This window comes from Tursiops truncatus, chromosome 4, assembly GCF_011762595.2.
Source record: "Tursiops truncatus isolate mTurTru1 chromosome 4, mTurTru1.mat.Y, whole genome shotgun sequence".
Lineage (NCBI taxonomy): Eukaryota > Metazoa > Chordata > Mammalia > Artiodactyla > Delphinidae > Tursiops > Tursiops truncatus.
Genome location: NC_047037.1, coordinates 3,351,940 through 3,374,354, shown reverse-complemented (window position 1 = coordinate 3,374,354; position 22,415 = coordinate 3,351,940). Strand labels below are relative to the sequence as shown.

General features: G+C 45.2%; 1 long non-coding RNA gene across 4 annotated transcripts in view; it reads right to left on the bottom strand.

The window, feature by feature from the left end:
* The window catches only part of LOC109552303 (uncharacterized), a 55,295-nt gene that overhangs the window by 15,838 nt on the left and 17,042 nt on the right, over window positions 1–22,415 (bottom strand). For 3 of the 4 annotated variants that reach the window (XR_012331273.1, XR_012331275.1, XR_012331274.1), the window contains exons 3-5: window positions 11,374–16,919; window positions 7,218–7,274; window positions 6,430–6,682 (exon numbers count right to left, since the gene is read on the bottom strand). This is a non-coding gene — a long non-coding RNA (uncharacterized lncRNA). The remainder of the gene's footprint in view (window positions 1–6,429; window positions 6,683–7,217; window positions 7,275–11,373; window positions 16,920–22,415) is intronic. The other variant, XR_002179098.3, reaches the window with a different exon arrangement.

Sequence of the window (22,415 nt, the reverse complement as noted above, 5' to 3'; positions counted from 1 at the left end):
ATTGCTTTTCCTGATGTCCTCTTACAAGGGCAAATGTGCCTGAGAACTACCCTCAGTGAATTCCAGGACGCAGGGTGGACAGGCCAAGGCTGCTCCGTGGATGGCTGTCAGTGAAAGAAGGAGCAAAGGGAACCTTTGTCTTATGGGTCACTGAGGATTAGATTTCGCTGCATGAAACACAAATATAAAAACTAAGAATGGCTTACACATGCTAGAAGCCTATTTCTTCCTTCCATAAAGGAAGTCCAGAGGCGAGCATCCAAGGATGGTGGGATCTAGACTCCACCTATGTTTCTGGGGCTCCATCCTAGCGCCTGGCTTCCCTCCTGAAGGTTTCCTCAGGGTCCAAGACAGGCTGCCAGGCTGCCAGATCTGCAAGCCAGGAGAAGAGAAGTAAATGCAAAAAGAGGCTCCACCCTGCTGAGTCAGCTCCCTTTAGCCGGCCTTCCGGGAAGTCCCCCAGAATGCATCACCCTGGCCAGAAGAAACTCACACGGACACCACAAGCAACAAAGGAGGCAGGGAAATCAGTCTTTTACTCCCGGTCATTATGTGCCCAGTTAAAAATAGGGACAAATAAAGAGGAAGTAAGGAGTAAGTTGAGAAGGAATGCTGGGAGTGGCAATTAGCCGTCTCTGCATTTGGCAAGACGTGAAGGTCACGACTGCCCTTGCAACATCTGGGCTGAAGTTGTTCTGGGCTCTCATAAGAATGCCTGCTTTGTCCAGGCTTTTCCTGGGTGGGGGACCAACCTAAGGGCTGGAATAGCCCAGTCCTGGCAAGTGTGTTTATTTGTCCAGAGGAATCAGGTTTCAAATCAATACAAACGCGCAAAGATTCACTGAGCGTGTTCCGCACAGCCCACGTGGATGCAGGAATAACCCAGGTGGGGGCCGGGGGGTGGGCCGCCCATCCCTGAGTGGCTTGTAAGCTGGGAAGGCAGCTCAGAACAGCACTTACAGACACTGATTTTTTCTCCAACCCATGGCAGACTAGTATGTGCTCCTATCATGATGACCCCGCGAGTTCAACACTCAACTTGGTTTATTCCTTCCTCGAGAAGACTAGTCCTCTGATCACACGCCTGGATGTCACAATGTCAGCTTTCTATAAATGTGTTCTACATGTTTGTTCTCAGTTTGGGGGGAGGTAGGGGTTGGGGCACGTGGAGAGATCATCCTACTGATACAGCCAAACCCGTCAAGACAAACTCCTTGCACTTTGGGAATTTTTCATTTTCATTGAAAATGATGTTTGAGATGAATGGATAAAGATGTGGTACATATATAAAATGGAATACTACTCAGCCGTAAAAAAGAATGAAATGTTGCCATTGGCAGCCACATGGATGGACTTATGCTGAGTGAAATAAGTCAGACAGAGGAAGACAGATAGTGTATGATATCGCTTATATGTGGCATCTAAAAAGTACAATAAAATAGTGAATAGAACAAAAAAAGAAGCAGGAGAGGGGAGGGGGGAGGGGCAACATAGGGCTAGGGGATTAAGAGGCACAAACTATTAGGTCTAAAATAAGCTACGAGGATATATTGTACAACATGGGGAATATAGCCAATATCTTGTGATAACTGCAAAGTATAACCTGTAAAAATTGTCAATCATGATATCGTACACCTGTAACTTCCCTAGTATTGTGCTCAACCTCACTTCACTTAAAAAAAAAAAAAGACTGTGGTTGAAGAACAAAAAATAAATAAAATAAAATGATGTTTGAAACATGTGGGAGTTGGATGGAGTCTGAAATAATTTGTTATACGGCTATGTTCTTAGTATCATGATATTTGTGGCAGAGATACTTGACTGGGGAGACACCTTGCATCAATTGATGACAAGAAAGAGATCACAATTGTAAAACATTTTCACCGAGGTGTCATTTACATAGACTAAAATGTACAGCCTTCAAATGTGTCTTTTGATGAGTTTTAGTAGTGTCTGCACTTGAGTAACCACCTCCTTAGTCAAGATATAGAACATGTCCATCATCCCGGAAAATCCCCCCGTGTCCCCCTCCGGGCCATCCTGAACCCTATGTCTCTGCTCCAGAGGCAAGCACTGCTTTTGATTCTATCTATCTAATAGAATCTTTTGATTCTATCTATCTAATAGAATCTTTTGATTCTATCTATCTATCATAGCTCAGATTTTTTTCCTAGAACGTCTGGGACTTCATACAAGGGGAATCATACAGTGTGTATGTACAGTTTGGGTGCGGGTTTCTTTTGTTCAGTCTTCATGTCTTGAGAATCATCCATGCCGTCTTATCAGGAGTTGACTCCTTTTGATTCCTGAGTAGACGTGCCTGCTATGAACCCACCCCGCTTCATGAATCCGTTAGCAGTGACTTCTACTTACTGAGTACTCACTACTGCCGAAAGCTCTTCTGACCATGTCTCATAACAGCCAGAGAGGGTAGGTGTGCCAGCCGTTGGAGGGGATTTTTGTTTGCGATTCTGTCTTTTGCTGTCCAGCAACAGCTCTGCTCTTACTAGACCTGGTCTGTCATCCTGTGTGGTCCTGGTGGGGGTGAAAGGCTGGGAATCTGAGCTTTCTTCTTGATGAAGCTGCAGCGCAGCCCAGGGGGAGAAGGTGGGGGGACCTTGGCCTGGCCAGTCCCACGCCCTCTCCAGGGACAGCGGGGGCCCTGAGCGAGTGAGCGAGGCTGTGGAACAGCAGGACAGCAGCACGTGGACCCATCCTGCTGTGACTCCAGGCCTGCCTCTCTGCATCCCAGCTTCCTGCGCCTTCTCCCTCCCTCCAGGGTTCCACCCACTGCGGTAACTTCCCTTCCGGTTTACCTAGGCAAACTTGGTTTCCGTGCCTACGAACAAGGCCATTACTGATACACCGGGTATTATCCCCATTATACAGACGAGGAAACCAAAGCCCAGGGGCAGTGAGTGACTCTCCAGGGGTCTCACGGCTGCCACGTGGCAGGATGGGGTGTAGCGCTCAGTGGATCCCAATCCAGGAAGAGAGAGGCAACGTCAACCTTGACCTTGGGAGCATCAGCCTCTCCACCCCCACGACCTTGTCTCCATCCTTGCCCTGCGGACAGGGTGGTGTGCTGTCCTGAGGAGAAATACACTCACCCTTTCTCAGCAGTCAGGGAGCTTGAGATTCTTGTCTCAAACCCCTGCCCGTTCCCACCTGCCCAATCCTACATGGGACCCACTTCTCTGTCTTCAGATCAGAAAGGAAAACCCCTCTCAGAACAAGGTACAATCTTCCATGCCTTTCGGTGGCTTAGCTGAGCATTACTTTAAAACTCTTATTCTGATCTTTGTTTCGTGTTTACAGAAGTGGATTCCTTTTATTCCTTTCCCCTGACAGGAATAATCCCTTTGGAATTCGAGCTTTTAAAGAGTAGCTCCTTGGGTTATCGAGAGGCCGCCCCCCTGCTGCTGCAGACAGGGGTGTGAGGCTGGCCCAGGCCTTGGAGGACACACAGCTCCACGGATGGGGGAAGTACGGCAACCCGAGGCTACGGCGTTCCGCCTCCCAGCTCAGATCTGGCCTCTCCCTTCCCCACAGCTTCCCCTCCATTTCTTTACTAGTCAGCATCAAGGGCAAACAAGAGGCAGAAGAGGGAGAGGCGGGCGTGGGGCGTGGGGGTGAGGTGGAGGAAGGTGGCCCTGCGACATTGCCCGCAGCCAGGGAAGGATGATGCCACAGCCAGCCCACCCTGGATACTGAAACCTGAAGACAGCCTGGAGGACGGAGTTGAGGGGGACTGATTCATCCCCAGCTCCCTCCCCAGTGGCGCAGCTGCCAGGAGGAGGGCTGTCAGCGGAAGGCCTCAGCTGTCACCCCCTTCACCCACTGCAGGGAGCCACCGTCACCTGGGTGCACCTGCCAGGGGTGGCCCGCGGCCAGGGATTGGGTACAGGCCTGGCTGCATCGGCTCAACTCAAGACGATGCTGAAAGGCTTGGGCCCTTCTCACAGCCTTTTTCCCTCCCTCACTCCCTCCCACAGTTGTTGGACCCCAGGGTTCTCCCTGCTCACAAACTCTCTGAGTTCACTTCCCGGGGAGCCCAAGCCAGGAAGCAGAGATTGTGGACATACAGGTTAACAACCTAACACCTGAAAAGACAAAGCACTGTGGTTGTCCTTTCACAGGACAATGACGAAATCAACGTCATATGTTGATTCGCTGCACATGGCATCAGTGAATTCCCTCAATCCTGGGTGGAGAGCTCCATCTCTATCGTAAGGAGATTAAAAGTCCTCAGAGGTGGTTACTACCCCCATTTTACAGATGAGGCCGCCAAGGACCAGGGAGGACACAGGATTTGTCCAAGGTGCCACGGCTCAAGGCAGAGCCAGGGCTGAGCCAGGAGGCTGGTTCCAGTGTCTGTGCTCCCAGCTCCAGGCAGCTCCCCTTCCTCTGCCCACTTGGACTAGCTCTTCCTTCTGGGCTGGGACAGGAGGTCAAAGGCTGGGTCTCAAACACCGTCAGGGGCAGGAAGGCGAAAAAGCAATGTAGGAAGACGAGAGAAAAGAAGAGCAGAACTTGAATATAAATGGCAAATCTCAAAAGACATTTTTTTCAAGTTAAAAGCATGACTCTCATAGAATATAGTTCAATAAAATGAGCACAGGCCAGACGTTTGTTGAACTGATTGTATTAGTGTCCTAGGGCTAGAGTAACAAATTACCACTAACCAGATGAATTAAACCAATAGAAATGTATCCTCCCCCAGTTCTGGGGGCCAGAAGCCCCAGTCAGCGTGTCCACAAGGTCACACTCGCCCAGAGGCTCTCAAGGAGAATCCTTGCCTGTCTCCCAGTGACTGGTGACCGTCAGTCATCTGCAGCCACCCTTGCTGGAGGACACACCTCTCTGCTCTCTGCCCTGTCTTCTTCACATCATCTCCTCCTCCGGGGCTCCTCTCCTGTCCCCTGTAAGGCCACTTATCGTTGGATTTAAGGCCCACGTGAGGAACCCAGGATGATCTCCGTCTCAAAATTCTTCATTTCATGACATCTGCAAAGACCCTTTTCCCAATAAGGTGACATTCACAGGGACACCCAACAGATGTGGACACGGCAGAGGTTTTGGGAACCACCATTCCATCCGCTAAGCTCATTAATGATGCAATCAGCAGGATGGTAAAGTTCATTCAAAGGAAAATCTGAGAAACAGAGATTTATCTAGTCAGTTAGCAAAGGTATGCAAAATAACTGTGCTTAGAGATAAATTGAACAGTTCATGTCTCACAGGGCAGTAAAACTGGAACCTTCGGGGTTGTCTTTTCCCACAGATGGAAATCTATTTGGACAAAAATCTTTAAGTTGGAATGTGACTTATAAGCTCACCCGAATCAATAGTGAATGGAGGAGCTTCCCTGGTGGCACAGTGGTTAAGAATCCGCCTGCCAATGCAGGGGACACGGGTTCGAGCCCTGGTCCGGGAGGATCCCACATGCCGCGGAGCAACGAAGCCAGTGCGCCACAACTACTGAGCCCGCATGCCAAAACTACTGAAGCCCGCGCACCTAGAGCCCGTGCTCCGCAGCAAGAGAAGCTACCACAACGAGAAGCCGGTTCACCACAACAAAGAGTAGCCCCCGTTCGACGCAACTAGAGAATAGCTTACGTGCAGCAAAGAAGACCCAACGCAGCCAAAAATTAATTAATTAATTAATTAATTTTAAAAAAGTTAATGGAGGGACTTCCCTGGTGGTCCAGTGGTAAGACTCTGTGCTCTCAATGCAGGGGGCCAGGGTTTGATCCCTGGCTGGGGAACTAGATGCCACATGCATGCCGCAACTAAGAAGTCTGCATGCCGCAACAAAGATCTCACATGCCACAACTAAGACCTGGTGCAGCCAAAATAAATAATAATAAATAAATAAACAAATACGTAAATAAGGAAGTTTTCTTAAAAAAAATAGTGAATGGTAAATTAAACAAAGTCCAACCGTTAGACCAGCACTCTCCAATAGAACTTTCCGCAATGATGGAATATTCCACATCTGGCTATCCAGTCCAGTAGCCACATGTGCTACTTGAAATGTGGCTACTATGGTTGAAAACTGAATTTTGAATTTTAGTGGATTGTAATTAAAGCTTAAAAACAAAGCCACCGGTGACAAGTGACTACAGTATGGGGCGGCGCAGCCCTAGAGAGTTCAATAACCCCTCGCAGGACCTCATAGGCAATGTTCTAATGTGACATTGAAAGGATATACTGTTATCACTTACATGTGGAATCTAATAAAATGGTACAAATGAACTTATTTGTTCATTTGTTCAAAACAGAAATATCTGTTCAAAACAGAAATAGAGTCACAGATGTAGAAAACAAACATGGTTACCAGAGGATGGGGTGGAGGGATAAATTAGGAGATTGGGATTGACATATACACACTACTATATATAAAATAGATAACTAATAAGGACCTACTGTATAGCACAGGGCAGGCTCATTGCTGTGGCTTCTTCTGTTGTGGAGCATGGGCTCGAGGTGCACGGGCTTCAGTAGTTGTGGTGCACGGGCTCAGTAGTTGTGGCTCACAGGCTCTAGAGCGCAGGCTCAGTAGTTGTGGCACACTGGCTTAGTTGCTCCGCGGCACGTGGGATCTTCCCGGACTGGGGATCGAACCCATGTTCCCTGCATTGTCTGGTGGATTCTTAACCACTGCACCACGAGGGGAGCCCTGAAGGGTGTTTTATAAGTGACACATTAAGACGATGGAACGGGTGAGTGGATGCACACATTCATTCAACAAATGGATGCACACATTCATTCAACAAAGCGCCAGTGCTCGGCGCTGAAAACACGAGGGATACAGGTAATTAAAAGAGCCGGGTCTCTCTTCTCACAGGGTTTACGTTCTACCTGCATGAGACAAACGGCAAACAAGTGAACAGAGGCAGAAAGAAGCTAGAATTCCAGATCGAATTCTTCAGCCTTGAAGAGAGGAAACCAGAATGTGCGGGGGAATGAGTGGGAGCTGGGGGTGGAGGTAACTGGGTCGCTGCTCCCAGAAGGTGGCATTTGATCTGGGACCTGGATATCAAGAAGGGGCCAGTCAGGTAACAATCAAGATTCCAGGAGAACAGATGGCCGGGTTCTTAACTCTAAGAATCATTTGGTAACATTTTTTTAATAGCCAAACTTTTTTTTAAAAAAAAGCTTAAATAACATACACACACTACTATACATAAAATAGATAAACAACAAGGTCCTACCTTATAGCACAGGGAGCTGTATTCCATACCTTGGAATAACCCATAATGGGAAAGAATCTGAAAAAGAATAGATACATGTTTAACTGAATCACTTTGCTGTAGAATTGAAACTAACACTACATTGTAAATTACTATATTTCAATTTAAAAAGTCTTTTGGGGGACTTCCCCGGTGGTCCGGTGGTTAAGACTCCACGCTCCCAATGCAGGGCGCCCGGGTTTGATCCGTGGTCAGGGAACTAGATCCCGCAAGCTGCAACTAAGACCCGGTACAGCCAAATAAATAAATATTTCTTTTTAAATAAATATAAATAAATAAATGAAATAAAGTAACTTTTAAAAAATTTAAATAGGAAAACAAAGAGATTTGAGAACAGAAGAGAGAAAAACCATCTGTCGTCTTACTACCTCGAGACCACTCGTATTTTTAGATAGAGTGCCTGCCCTCCATCTGGGCCTGCATGCGTATGTATTTTATAGAATTGATCTGAATCAACTGTATATGCAATTTTACGGTCACATTATAAGCAGTGTCTGGGATCACCATGGTTCTGACCACTATCATTTTCCATTTCTGCATTATCAGTGGGCCCACATACAGTATTTATCCTTTCCTCTGTTACCCACTTAGGTTGCTTCACACATTTTCAGGCTTGTGAACATCAACATCTTTACACAGACATAGTTTTCCTTCCCCTCTTTCAGATACCTTCCTTAGGATTAACTTCTGCAAGTGAGAGCTTCCTGTGTCAAAGTGAGTACTTAGTCTCAGAGCTTCCAAGCCCTCATCCTCTGTGAGGGCAGGAGCCTCGGCTGCTGTGCCCTTTACTGTGTGTGTGGTGAGGACACATATAACAAGAGCTCAGTCGTGGAATGAGGGACTGACTTCCAAGCTCAGGGTCTGCAGCAGAACTTGTGCTTCAAAGGATAGAAGTGTGCCGTCAGGAACAAATACTTTGCATCACTCTGCTTTTGTAGCTTTGGCTTTTGATTAAAAGAACAAAACCCATCAGAATGGCCACCATCAAAAAATCTACAAACAATGAATGCTGGAGGGGGTGTGGAGAAAACGGAACCCTCTTGCACTGCTGGTGGGAATGTAAATTGGTGCAGCCACTATGGAGAACCGTGTATGGAGGTTCCTCAAAAAACTAACTATAGAATTACCATATGACCCAGCAATCTCACTCCTGGGAATATATCTGGACCAAACTATAATTTGAAAAGATACATGCACCCCTATGTTCGTAGCAGCACTGTTTATAATAGCCAAGACATGCAAGCCACCAAAATGTCCATTGACAGATGAATGGATAAAGAAGATGTGGTACATATATAGAGTGGAATAGTACTCAGCCATAAAAAAGAACGAAATAATGCCATTTGTAGTCACTTGGATGGACCTAGAGATTATCATACTAAGTGAAGTAAGTCAGACAGAGAAAGACAAACACCATATGATACCACTTATATGTGGAATCTAAAAAAATGGTACAAATGAACTTATTTGCAAAACAGAAATAGAGTCACAGAGGTAGAAAACAAACTTACGGTTACCAGTGGGGAAAGGGGGGAAGGATAAATTAGGAGATAGGGATTAATATATACACACTACTATATATAAAATAGATAACTAATAAGGACCTACCTGTATAGCATAGGGAACTCTACTCAATATTCTATAATAACCTATATGGGAAAAGAATCTAAAAAAAAGGATATATGTGTATGTATAACTGAATCACTTTGCTGTACACCTGAAACTAACACAACATTGTAAATCAACTATACTCTAATAAAAATTGTTTACAAAAGAACAAAAACTAAATAGATGTTTATGGAGATTGGGCCAAGAAAGCAGACTGAGCACATATTCTGGCCTCTTCTTACAAATTTCTAGAAAAGACTTAAGAGATACCCATGTCTTGTGTTGTGTATCCATTTCTATGTGTTTAAGCATCTGTTTGGCTCCTCCCCACTCACTGGACCCAGGCTGTGGAAATGGATGCAGGATTCACAGAGAGCCCTGCCCAGCCTCCACTTAAACATAAGCACTGTCTCTGCTGGATTCTTTTTTTTTTAATTGAAGTATAGTTGATTTACAATGTTGTGTTAATTTCAGGTGTACTGCAAAGTGATTCAGTTATACATATACATTTTTCTTCAGATTCTTTTTCCTTATAGTTTATTACAGAATATTGAGTAGACTTCCTTGTGCTATACAGTAGGTCCTTGTTGTTTATCTATTTTGTATATAGTAGTGTGTATCTGTTAATCCCAAACTCCTAATTTATCCCTTCCCCCATCCCCCCTCTGCTGGATTCTTTTTTTTTTTTATTGAAGTATAGTTGATTTACGATGTTGTGTTAATTTCTTCTGTACGGCAAAGTGACTCAGTTATACATATATGTATATATATATATTTTTTTTCATATTCTTTTCCATTATGGCTTGTCACAGGATATTGAATACAGTTCCCTGTGCTATACAGTAGGACCTTGTTGTGTATCCATCCTATATGTAATAGTTTGCATCTGCTAATCCCAAACTCCCATTCCTTCCCTCCTCTACCCCCTTTCCCCTTGGCAACCACAAGTTTGTTCTCTACATCTGTGAGTCTGTTTCTGTTTCATAGATAAGTTCACCTGTGTCATATTTTAGCTTCCACATATAAGTGATATCACACAGTGTTTGTCCTTCTCTTTCTGACTTACTTCACTTACTATGATCATCTCTAGGTCTCTCCATGTTGCTGCAAATGGCATTATTTCCCTCTGCTGGATTTTTATAAACAGCCTCTGAGATGAAGACTTATGGGGAAGCTGATGTATTAGGACATTCTTCCAGGAAGAACGGATAGGAGAGTGGGGATGTGGGACCAGGAAGGGAGTGGCCGCTCACTCCCTGAAAGCAAACAGAGGCCCTCAGAAGATAACTCTGGCTTCAAGTGGGGAGCTCTGGCGACAGTACAGGTCACACCTCAAAGGTGTCCCCATTGAGGGGTGAAGACCTGGAGGATTTATATCCTCTGTTGGCATTAGCACATCCCCAGGAACATTAACTCCCAGGCACTGCTGGCTCTTGGGAGGGGCGGGGGGTGCCCTGGCAGAGTGCGGTCCAGCAGAGACACAGATGCACGGGAGCCTGTTCATGAAGATGGTCAAGGGATTCGCAGGCAGGTGGGGGGAGGCCTACCAGCTCCTGCTTCAAGCTCACAACAGTAAGCACATGAAAACCACCCCATGGAAGGAGACAGAAAATTTAACAAATGGAAGGACGAACGTCTGAGAAAGTAAAGTTAATTGAAAAAGACAGGTGACTCAAGAATACGTTTGATCAGTATCTGCACGGACATGGAAGCAGATATTACATTAAGTGAGTCAAATGGAGGTCTTTAAGCTTTTGATCACTGGCATTTCAAAAAAAAAAATGTAGTTGGATAAAATATCAGAATGGGAACAGCTGAAGAACTAATTAGAGAGCTGGAAGATTGAACTAAGGAATTCCTTGACAAGAGATGAAAAGTATGAAAAAAAGTTAGGAACACGGAAAATACTTTCATACGTTCCCACATCCAACTGAACACATTTTCAGAATGAGAGGATAAAGTGGATAAGTGGAATAAAATACTTCAAAAGATAATAGCAGAAAATTTTCCAAAGTTAATGAAATATATGAGTCCTCTGAACAAAAGTAACCAAAAGACCAAAGCAGGAAAAATGAAAGATGCCATATGGATAACGGTGACATTGTGGTGAGATTTCAGAATACCAGGGACAAAGCGATAGTCCTGGATCTTCCTAAGGAAAAAGCAGATTGCAGAATAAAATTAAAAAAGCAGATTGTACACAGGGGAAAAAAAAAAAAGAGTATCACACTGACCTCATACTTCTCATCAAAAACAGTTGATGAGAGAAGACAGTTAAGCTGCATCTTTAAAATTCTGATGGAAAAAGCTTGTGAATATAGACTTTGAGTGAAAATATCATTCCCATGGGGAACAAATAGAGACATTTCAGACAAGCGAGAACTCTGAAAATGTACCATTCACAAACCCCGTGTGAAAGGATTGCTAGAGAATGTACTCTACAAAACAACAAAAGTTAATTTAAGAACAAGAGCATAGAAAAACAATCAGAAACTGAAGAGAAAATAACCTGGTAAAATGCAATGTGAAGGGCTTCCCTGGTAGCGCAGTGGTTGAGAGTCCGCCTGCCGATGCAGGGGACACGGGTTCGTGCCCCGGTCCGGGAAGATCCCACGTGCCGCGGAGTGGCTGGGCCCGTGAGCCATGGCCGCTGAGCCTGCGCGTCCGGAGCCTGTGCTCCGCAACGGGAGAGGCCACAGCAGTGAGAGGCCCGCGTACCGAAAAAAAAAAAAAAAAAAAGTAATGTTAAGAAAAACAAGTATTCATCAGGAGTCCCATTTATTGAACCCCTAAAGCATGTGCCACAACTAGTAACCTACGATCATCTTCAAAGAAAGTGTCAAGCCAGTGAACGTTTCCAAACGGGTAGCCTCTGTAACAGCTTAAGGAAGTTCACTGAAAATTGGTAAGTGCACAGAGACAGGTCCACCACAGTCAAGAGGATGACTCGGTTGATAGAGGTGTGAAATCAAGGTCTGGCCAGAGCCTCAGGGTCTGGCCAGAGCCACAGACCCCGACGTTTGTCAACTGGACCAACAGTCTGTCCATTGGAAGGGCATCCTGCATAGCCTAGTCCCACTGGCCTGAATTCTCTCTTCTCAAATTACAGATTCTCTTTTTTTGTAAAATAAGAGAGTTTGACTTAGAATGAATTTGTAAAATTTGCCCTTCTGCTCTTTCTATTAGAGCGCTTAAATGATTCCACGGAAACCTGCCAAGAGCTTTCAAACCTTTAGCAGGACTGGGAAGTGAAATTGAATAACAAATGAGCTCGAGTCAGGGGGAAGCTCTTGTCTGAAAAGAGAGGATGCAGCTGCTTTTGAACGTTTTGCTTCAGATCCCCCTTATTCATAACACCTCTTAGAAGTTTAAAACTATTTGCTTTTCTCCGATGGATCTGATCCTTTTGGAGCGAGCTGCCTCTCCCAGGGTGCGCAAGGGCAGGAGGGTGGCCGGCTTTGTCTCAAGAGTCGTGTCCACCTATAAAGACAGCCTATTTTTTGTTTCCACATCGGGAACTTCAGTATCTCCCTCACCTGAGGGATTAGAGATTGTTAATTACTTTCTGTGAAAGAGGCAGCCGGCAGCCCTGCGGCCTGGCAGGTTTGCTAAAAATAGTGGCTATAGGTTATTTTTAAAAACCGTCTTGGAGGAATCATGACCCTGAGTCACATTTCTCCCCGGAGTTTGCCTGCTGAGGGAAAACCACACGGCCACGTCTGCAGAACAGTCACCCCAGCCCACCTAGGAGGAAATGGAGAAGAAATTGTACACGTGGAATTTTAAGACCCACTTTAGTTTAGAATAGATATTCAGTATCCAAAGGATGTGTGCTATTTTCTCAGCACTGGCTCTTAACTAGTGTTTGTCATGCTCCTGTACAGCTCTTTCTACTGATTGTTTGCTGGTTTTTTTTTTTTCCTTTCCGAGGGCTATTCATAATCTAACGAAGAGATATTCTCGGAGGAGGAATTCCATGGTATGAGAGGTATCTGTCTTCTTGGAGACATCAATTTCACTTGCTTACAGAACATTAAAAAGAAATTTTAAGTGATAAATGCATTAATCTACAGCTACTTATGATTAGGCTGCTCTGGCTAAAATGGAACACATCTGTAAGACATCTTTCACACTCCCAAGGCACTTTAAAATAATGAAAACATATAAAATAATATCTCAGTAATTAAAGTAATGGCAAATAAAAACATAGCATTATATGGTACTGCCCTATTGGAGTCATCCATCTCTTTTTATAAGCCCTTTGTGACATTGCTATTAATTTTTAAGTAACAAAATATTGCTCTTGAACCTAAAATGGGATATTAACTAACACAGGCACTATTAATTGCTTTGCGAATGCAAAGTGCTGAATTCCAGTTTATAAAACTAAGCCTTGGAGGTTATCTAATAAAATCTATACACAGTGCCCACTTCTGAATCATCTAAGCAGTGGAGGAGACTCCCCACGGTAAAGCCATAAAAATAATTTCATTAGACCCTGTGTCTCTTCCAGGAGCTGATTTGTGTGCCTTGGGAAACACGATGACTCAGGTACTAATTCTCCCATCCCCTTTCAGCTAATGAGTTTTCTGAGCTAAGAGGAGGACGCTTCTTAAAACGATGTCACCTTCTTCTTCTGTCCCCAGACCAGCCTGTTCTCTTGGGGACCTCCAACCATCATGATCACTTTAGGTCCCTGTGTCCCAGGGAATTGGGCCAATGGCCTGATTTTTCTTTGTTCACCAGAGTCTGTTTGATTGCCCAGTCCCTGGGGACTCAGTTCCAGCGGACACAGCTCCCATCGTTGGAGGAGGGTGAGGGGCTGAGGGGGCAGGACTCCGGGAGGGACTCCCTCTTGGTTTTGGATAATTGCAGGCTCAGCCTCTGACGGCTCCCAGAGTGAGTGCTTCCTTCAACCTCCTGCCCTGACTTATTCACAGGCCAGCTCTCCAGCCCCCACGTTACAAGTAGGATTCACTGGAAATAGCAGGCGACAGGCAGAGAGGGGGGTCAAGACGACGATCACTTAAAAGTGGGCAGTAGGAAAAAGAACAACAATGTGACACCAGAAAAAATAAAATAAAATGAATATTAATGTGTATCTCATAGGTTAAAATATGTTTTTAATTATATAATAATGTTTATTGTAAATAAATTAATGTTTATTGTAAAAAATTAAAACAAGAGCTATTTTTTAAAAGTGGGTACCAGGTCCCTCCCCTTTTCTTGCTTCTCATACCACCGGCTGTCTGCAAGGAACTCAAGTATTTCATGAAAACTGGAGCCCATAGAATGGGCTCCTCAACCTGTGAAACAAATCGGGTGTCACGTCATGAACCACTTCTTACCAGCACAGCTATAGACTCTTTCCAGGGAAGACACGTGCTACGTGTGCACAAAATCATGGAATTTTCTAACATTTTAAAGGTTACCTCTTTTCCTCTTAGAGATTCTCAATGTAAATTAATATATTAAAGGTTCTGAGAATTCTTGCAGGAGAAAAAAGCAGTTGTTTCAACTGGTGTCAGGCACCTTTCAATCACAGAACCCCTTTTGGGGGGCGGGGAGCGGCATGTGTCAACATCTTACAGGACCGGTGTTCTGAGGAAGCTTCGCTGGAGGGAGATGGGGATGGAAGGCTCAGGAGCAAGGGGACCCTGTCCCCAGTTCTGTACTGTGACCGCAGGAACAGCAGCAGATGCAAAGGCCCTGTGGCTCATCCCTCCCCTCTTTCACGGGCAGCCACCCTCCTTGGCGGGTCACAGGGAAAAGGGATCTTGATATAAAAGTGTGCCAGCCCCCAATAGGTACTCTCTATTCTGCTCCCAGAGAATAAACTTTGAAGGGGTATCTCAGGAGAACTCAGGGAAGCAGCCTGAGCCCAGAAGTTTGCTCTCCTTAAATATGTCTGAAACACCAAAGGCAAAAACCAAACAGTGGGGTCACTGAGCAGTGCTACCCGCTCAGCAAGTTCAGAGCCTGAGAACAAACACAAGACCAGAAAGCCCTACCAATCCTGCAAACCCTAAACCTTTCAATAATTTTGACAAGGCTCAGGCTTCTGATTGTGTCAGAGTTTAGTGACTTCAGTTAATTTCAGCTTCGAGTAAGCCTTGCATGTTAATACTGATTAATGGTCAGCCCAATCGTTATTCAAATATATCAATACATTTAAGACCAACATAAAAAGGCAAATATTTGCCCTTGTGCTAATGTAAACGACTGTTAAATAATAAATAGACTTTGCTTGAATCCTTTTTCTCCCACGTTTTGAGAGCTCTTGCCTAGCAAACTATATTTACTACATAATTAATCTGTTTTCCCTGTAAAAAAATTAACCCAAACACATATCACTTTGGCTGTCTTCCCAGCCAAAAGCAAAGATACTTGCTATCTGGGTTCTATTTAGTCGTTCACTTTTAATTTGGGGTTGATTTTGTCTCAGTGTGGTTTATATTTAAGTAGATGTACAGAACTTCTGCGATTCTGCCGACCAAGCTACCTAATGAATACGAATGAACGCTGGCGCAGCTGACAGGTCTTTAAGGACTGGAATTCGAGCACATTTTCATTCATTCAATTGCTTGGTTTTCAGTGGACGACTCCGGGACCTCTCCTCAGGAGAGCTCATGTCCCACTGAAATTTCCTATCCTCGGTATAATAAACCTGTCACCAAGCTCATAAAAAATTGGTAGGGAGCGCTTATTAGCTGCAGATCTGGGATGCTCCCGAAGCCTCCTCCCTACCTGTGGCGGGCGCCCGGCCCTCTGCTCCCTCCCTCCACCCTAGACCTCCCAGAGCTGTCAGACCTCCCCTCCTGTCCCCTCAGGCATCGGGGTACAGTAGGGACCTCTCTGGGATTCAGGATTTCCCATATAAGGTACCAGACCCTAGTGGGTCTGGTTTACTTTGTCCTGAAATTCACCAAAGATAGATGCAAAGGTAAAGATGCCTTCCCAGCTTCCTGGGTGCCCAGCCCTTGCAGCAGAGAGGAATCAGACGAGTGATATTCAACACTGTGGGAGTAGATTAACCTTTCTGAGATGGTCATCTTTACCCATTCCTTTGTCCTAGCTTCCCCCCACCTATCCCACAGCTGGGAGCTCCTTGCCCCAGGGGAGGGCTGTGTCTGGAGAGTGGAAGCCAAGGTCTGTTCCCCCGCTTGTACTCCATCAGCCAACCACACGCTTGCGCTTTGCAGGAGCAAAATGTTAGAACTGATACTTGAGGGAAGGGGATTCCTGGAGCTGGAAAGAGGAGAGACCTGGGTGAGGCTGGACTGAGAAGCTACATGCCCTGCTTCCCAGCGGGACCCTAGATGGGCAGCAAAACCCAAAAGAGGTTTGTGGAACCCAAGAGCGGGGACACCTGCTTCCCCTGGAGCCCACAAAGGCGGTGAGACTCTCAGAGGTGGCTGCCCTAGCCTGTCTCTGAGATTTCTGTCCCCTGAGAAGGCACAGACACAGCGGGTCCAGGCCCCGCCCAGCACAGGACCCAGGCCAGCGGGGTACAGTTACGTGCTCTTGGGGTGACCTGAGTGAGTGATGACCGAGGCCCCCGAGAGCCGCCCTCCCCCGCCACCAATGCCTGGCACTGCAGGCTGCCTATGGCCCCCAGGAAAGGCAAAAACTGATTGAGGTTCTGCTTCCACCACTCTAGGGAGAATGGGAACTTACATCAGAAATCAGTGAGTGTTTTACAAATTAAGTTGTGTTTATTTTCTACCAGAGTTATGGGCTGAGATTCTATCCACAACCGGAGCTGGAGATGAGGGGAAAAGGGCCTTGCCCGCCCTCCCCCCAACCCCTCGCCCTTCCCTTCGAGCACGGTCGAGTCTCATCAGGCCCCAGGTCCAGAGCTCCCTCTCTACTTCTCACCCATCACTCCAAACTGGGGAAGCCTTAGCCCTCTGAGCAGCCAAGTGCGTCCTTCCCCAGAAGCCAGAAGCCTCCCCCTCAAGTGGTCAGCATGGGGCTTCATTGCAAAGATCCTGGGGAGGACCACCTCTCTGAGCCTGGGCCCAGCAGCCTGGATGTGAGCGTCCACGGTGATAACTGCAGGGGAAGAAAGCCAGATGGGAGAATCGTGTTGCTTTTCCATTCACCCAAATTCCTAGTCTTTGGGGTTTTTTCCTTCAAGTTTCCAGGAGCAGCAAATTGAGGGTGGTGTGGACAAAAGATGTTACAGCCATCAGGCCAGCAGCCCCTGCAGCGGCCAACAGCAGTGCACCCTGAGGGGATTCAGGATGGAGAGAAACAGGACGCTGGCCCTAGATAGTTAGGGTGCATATCAGAGGAATGATTTCAGTGAGCCCAGACTCTTGCATCTTCCCATACATAGAAAAGCGCTAACTTCCTTAACTTGAGATGTCTGGTTTTCTTTGATTAACAGCAATCTTTTGATGTTCCCACTACCTGGTTTTTTGTGGCAAAAACTCCTCTCTATCCTGGCTCCCCGCCTCACCTCTATGGAGCAGAGCCTCAGAGCGATCTGAGGGGCTGTCTCCTGGGCGCCAGCCCTCAGAAAGTCCACCAAATAAAATATAATTCTCAGCTTGTAAGTTGTGCATTTTTTTCAGTTGACAGTGAGAAGAGAAGAAAGGTTTAATTTGTCCCACCTTTGAACACATTACCCGCCCTTACTTACAATACTGATAAGAATTAAGTGCACACACCCATACCCTGACGAAACAGCGGTGTTCAAGAGGCGAAGGAAGCGTGTCTTTTTACAAAAATGAGAAACTGAATCCCCCGTTAATACTATAGTTTCACTAAAATCCAGTACTCAACAGATAGATTTTGGTAGACTGCTTTTCTTTGGAGAGAAAAGAATGCTATAAAACCCAAAAGTCTTAAATTTAAGCGTTTGCCTGGCTCATAGGCCCTCACCGCCCACTTCTGTCTGATACCCACCAATAGTGAAAAGACCAGAGCCAAGACATGAAGACAGAGGAGGTAAACATTGCAAGATCTGGTGCAACTCCGCCCTGAATTGTTGTCCAATTACCCATCTCCTTGCCGTGGAAGTTGCCTGGGAGGTCCCAGCATCGATTCCTGATTCCTGTCCTATCATTTCCATTCTTACATCAGATTTCTCTTATTTGGACCCCATCCCACTTCCCTCAAGTCATTTAAAATGGGGAAATTTTCGGGCTTCCCTGGTGCCGCAGTGGTTGAGGGTCCGCCTGCCGATGCAGGGGACACGGGTTCGTGCCCCGGTCCGGGAGGATCCCACATGCCACAGAGCGGCTGGGCCCGTGAGCCACGGCCGCTGAGCCTGCGCGTCCGGAGCCTGTGCTCCGCAACGGGAGAGGCCACAACAGTGAGAGGCCCGCGTACCGCAAAAAAATAATAAATAAATAAATAAAATAAAATGGGGAAACTTTCTTAAGATCCAACTCTCAGTAGCCCACCCAGCTAATAAACAACTCTGTCCGTGGAAACCCAAGATAATCCAAATAACTAATTCTGTTCATTAATTTTAGCCTCTCCTACACAGGGAGATTCAAGAGCTGCTGAAACACCAAGAAATAAATGATTGAATTGAGTTTCACTCCCCACAGCCTACAGTCTGGTGACGGCGCTTAAGAGCCGTGATGTGCCCCAAGGGAAGCAGGAAACTAGGGGAGGGGAGTGGACACAGGTGGTCCAAGGGCTGGTGGCCAAGCACTAGGTGACTCAGAGTGGCCTGGACTTTCAGCCAAATCTGGTGTGGGTTTTACTTCTCCAGGTTTCATTAGTCATTAGAAATGACAATGAGTTAGACTCTTCCAGAAAATATTTCCCTGCTTTCCTCCCTCCGTCCCTCCCTCCCCAGCAGCAGGGTTGAGCTTTGCTAGAACACCTGTCACCCTGGATTTTACACGGGAATGCCAGGGGCCTGAAAGTGGATGCGGAATGGCCAGTGTTTCCGCCAAGCTGCTATCAAGCAATAGAACTCTGGGCTCTCAATTCCAGGAGGAAAAGACAACTCAAAGGGGTCATTATAGGGGGAACTATTATTAATAAACCTTTTTTTTTTTTAACACCTAGAATGTTTGCATTGTCTCCATTTAAAAACTTGACCTTGTCTCTTTCAATATGGTCCCTGAAGAATGAACAAAGTGAAACTGCTTTTTTAATACGTATTTTCTTCAAACGAAGCTCAGGACACGTGAGCTAGAACTTTAAATGCAGATTTCTTCACGGGACATAAGGTGAAGGGTCTTAAACCTAAGTGAGTTAGAAAGTGCGGAACTAATAATGGATATAAGAAGCATTTGGCGATTCTGTTCCAGATATAGCAAGTGGGATAATAAGAGATTTGCCTTGCTATTGAAAAGTAGAAAAATCTGTGTTTTGCTCTAGAACACCCTTATTCTGGATTTCCAGATATCTATTTTGATTTCCACCCTAGCATTTTATTATCAGCATCTGTAATTTTGAAAATGTGTTAAAGTGATTTTTTGCTTAAATCAAATAAAAACATTACTTCACCAGACCGTTGATAGAAGAAAAATATAAGCAATCCTGTCCAGTTTTACAAGCTGAAGCTATGTTAAAGTGACTGATTCATCCTCTGCAGGCCCTTTTCCTGGCCTCTCGTAACCTGAATAACATTTAAACCATTAGCTATAAAATACTTGCCTTCTGAAAACAAAAGGAAATGTGGGTGGTATTTGCCTGTCTTTTTCAAGTCAATACCAAATAATAGAATTGTATCAAGTTTCCAGGAAACACAGCACTGGAAACACAGCATCTGGCAAAACCAGGAATCAGGTCCCCTCATCTCCCATATCCAGCCCATTTCATTTGGTTCTCTGTTTCTCCTCCCAGCCCTTATTTGTTATGAAATGCTAAATCTGATAAACACAAAAAATATTGCAAGCTGGGTAAGCGTATAAAACTTAGTTAAGGAAGAGAGGAAAGAAAATACTGTCATTTGCAGCAACATGGATGGACCTAGAGATTATCATACTAAGTGAAGTAAGTCAGATGGAGAAAGACAAATATCATATGATATCACTTATATGTGAAACCTAAAGAATGATACATATGTACTTATTTACAAAACAGAAACAGACTCACAAACATAGAAGACAAATTTACGGTTACCGAAGGAGAAGGGGTAGGGGAGGGATAAATTAGGAGTTTGGGATTAACATACACACACTAGCATATGTAAAATAGATAAACAACAGGACCTACTGTATAGCCCAGGGAACTATACTCAATATTTTGTAATAACCTATATGGGAAATGAATCTGAAAAAGAATATATATATATATAATTATTTATATATATTCAGTTATACATATACACACACACATATATAACTTAATTGCTTTGCTGTATACCTGAAACTAACACAGCATTGTAAATCAACTCTGCTTCAGTAAAAAAATAATTAAATTTTTAAAAAGGAAGAAGAGAAGAAAAAGAAAGGAAGAAAGAACCTAGACAACAGAACAGAAAAGACTCAGCATCAGAGTCAAGGAACCTGCTTGAGAATCCTAGCTCCACCTTTCAGTTTTGTGGCCTTGGACAGGCCCTTAACCTCTCTGAGCTCCAGTTTCGTCATGTGGAAAATGGTGTAGTATTACTTACCCTACTGGGTTCATTGTGAGAATTAAAAGAGACAACATATATAGAACAGATGATTAGCGCTCAGTCAGTGGTTTTCCCTGATTAGCCCATAGAAGTCATGGTTTAATAGCTGAATATGTTGTCACTTTGCATGGGTAATTTTTGCTTTCATGTTTTTATAAGACTCTCTGATGCATTAACTCAAAAGAGGAAGCCCTGTGGGAATTTCCCAAGTTGTAGCAGATCAGTTGGGAAAGACCTGCCTGAGACATTGGGACTTCAGAGAGTTTATCCAATTATGCCACCAAGATTTTTTTTCTGGCCTTTTAAAGAAGACCCACCCTGAATCCAGGGTTATCTGTGTCACCGAAAAACTCCTGGCTTCTCGGTTTCTGTGGGTGATATCATTTGTGCTGTCATTCGGACAGGTGGTGGCCTGGGGCGTGGCATTTAGGCAGGAGATACATGTGGGGTAAAAGCCACGCTTTTCTCCTAAGATCCTCCAGGGTGTCAGAGTTAGGGTGACTAAGTGTCCAACTTGTCAGGGACCATGCTAGGTTACCCCTGTTGTCCACAAGTCTTTTTTTTTTTTTTTTGGCAGCGTGGCATAGCATGTGGGATCTTAGTTCCCCAACCAGGGATTGAACCCGTGTCCCCTGCAGCGGAAGCCCAGAGTTTTAACCGCTGGACTGCCAGGGAAGTCCCCGGAGTCATTATTAATAGAAGCTCCCTTTTCACTTTTAAAATTATCCCAGTTTGGATGATAAACTGTGTAGTGACCTTAATCAGAGTTCTGCTTATATGAATAAGGACAATAAGTAAGAAAAGGGAAAATGATGAAGTGCACTAATTCATAGACTCAAAGATGCTTAGCTCGCATCCACTCTAAGATACACCATTATGTCATGTACCATTAGTAAAGAAAAAACCCACTGCATTTGTCTGCGGGGGCTGCCATAACTAAGAACTACAGGCCGGGTGGTTTAAACAACAGAGATTTTACTGTGTCACAGTCTTGAGGCTGGAAGCTCAAGATCAAGGTGTCAGTTGGGCTGGTTACTTCTGGAGCCCTCTCTCCTTGGTTGTAGACGGCTATCTTCTCCCTGCGTCTTCACAAGCTCTGGCCTTCCTGTGTGACCATGTCCTAACCTCCTCTTGTTTTAAGGACACCAATCATATTGGAGTAGGACCCACCCACCCTGAAGGCTTTATTTTAACTTTGTTACTTCTTTAAGGACCCTATCTACAAATCCAGACACGTTTTTTTTTAATTGAAGTGTAGTTGATTTACCATGTTGTGTTAACTCCTACTATACGGCAAAGTGATTCAGTTATACACATATATATATATATATTCTTTTTCATATTCTTTTCCATTATGGTTTATCCCAGGATACGGAATATAGCTCCCTGTGCTCTACAGTAGGACCTTGTTGTTTATCCATTCTATATATAATAGTTTGCATCTGCTCATCCCAAACTCCCAGTCCATCCCTCCCCCAACCCCCTCCCCCGGCAATACAAATACAGGCACATTCTGAGGTGCTGGGGGCTAGGGCTTCAACATAATAATCGCGTGGGACATAATTTAGCCCATGATATGCATCAATTAAACTCTGGCATGCCACGGGTTATTCGATGTATCCTGACGTCTGAGATGTCAACATGTAAGCAGCAGTGCACGTCAGAACTGCACGGTTTGCGACGGAGAGACAAGCTTCAGTCTATCTGCTTTGGTGATGATGAGCACGGACATGTACAAACCTCTTCCTTTGAAACTGTCACTTTCCACCCTTCACGGTCCTGAGGGACCTAGGAGAGGAAGGGAGAACGAAGCCGCCTGATTGTGATCTTGATTGCTTCCCCTCCCTGGTGCCTCACTTCCTGCCAATTCCTCTTGTGTAACAGCGCCCATGATGGCCCCTTCCTTTCTCCCTACCCACACCCGCATCAGCCCTTCTCTTGTACCTGGCCCGTTTCCACAG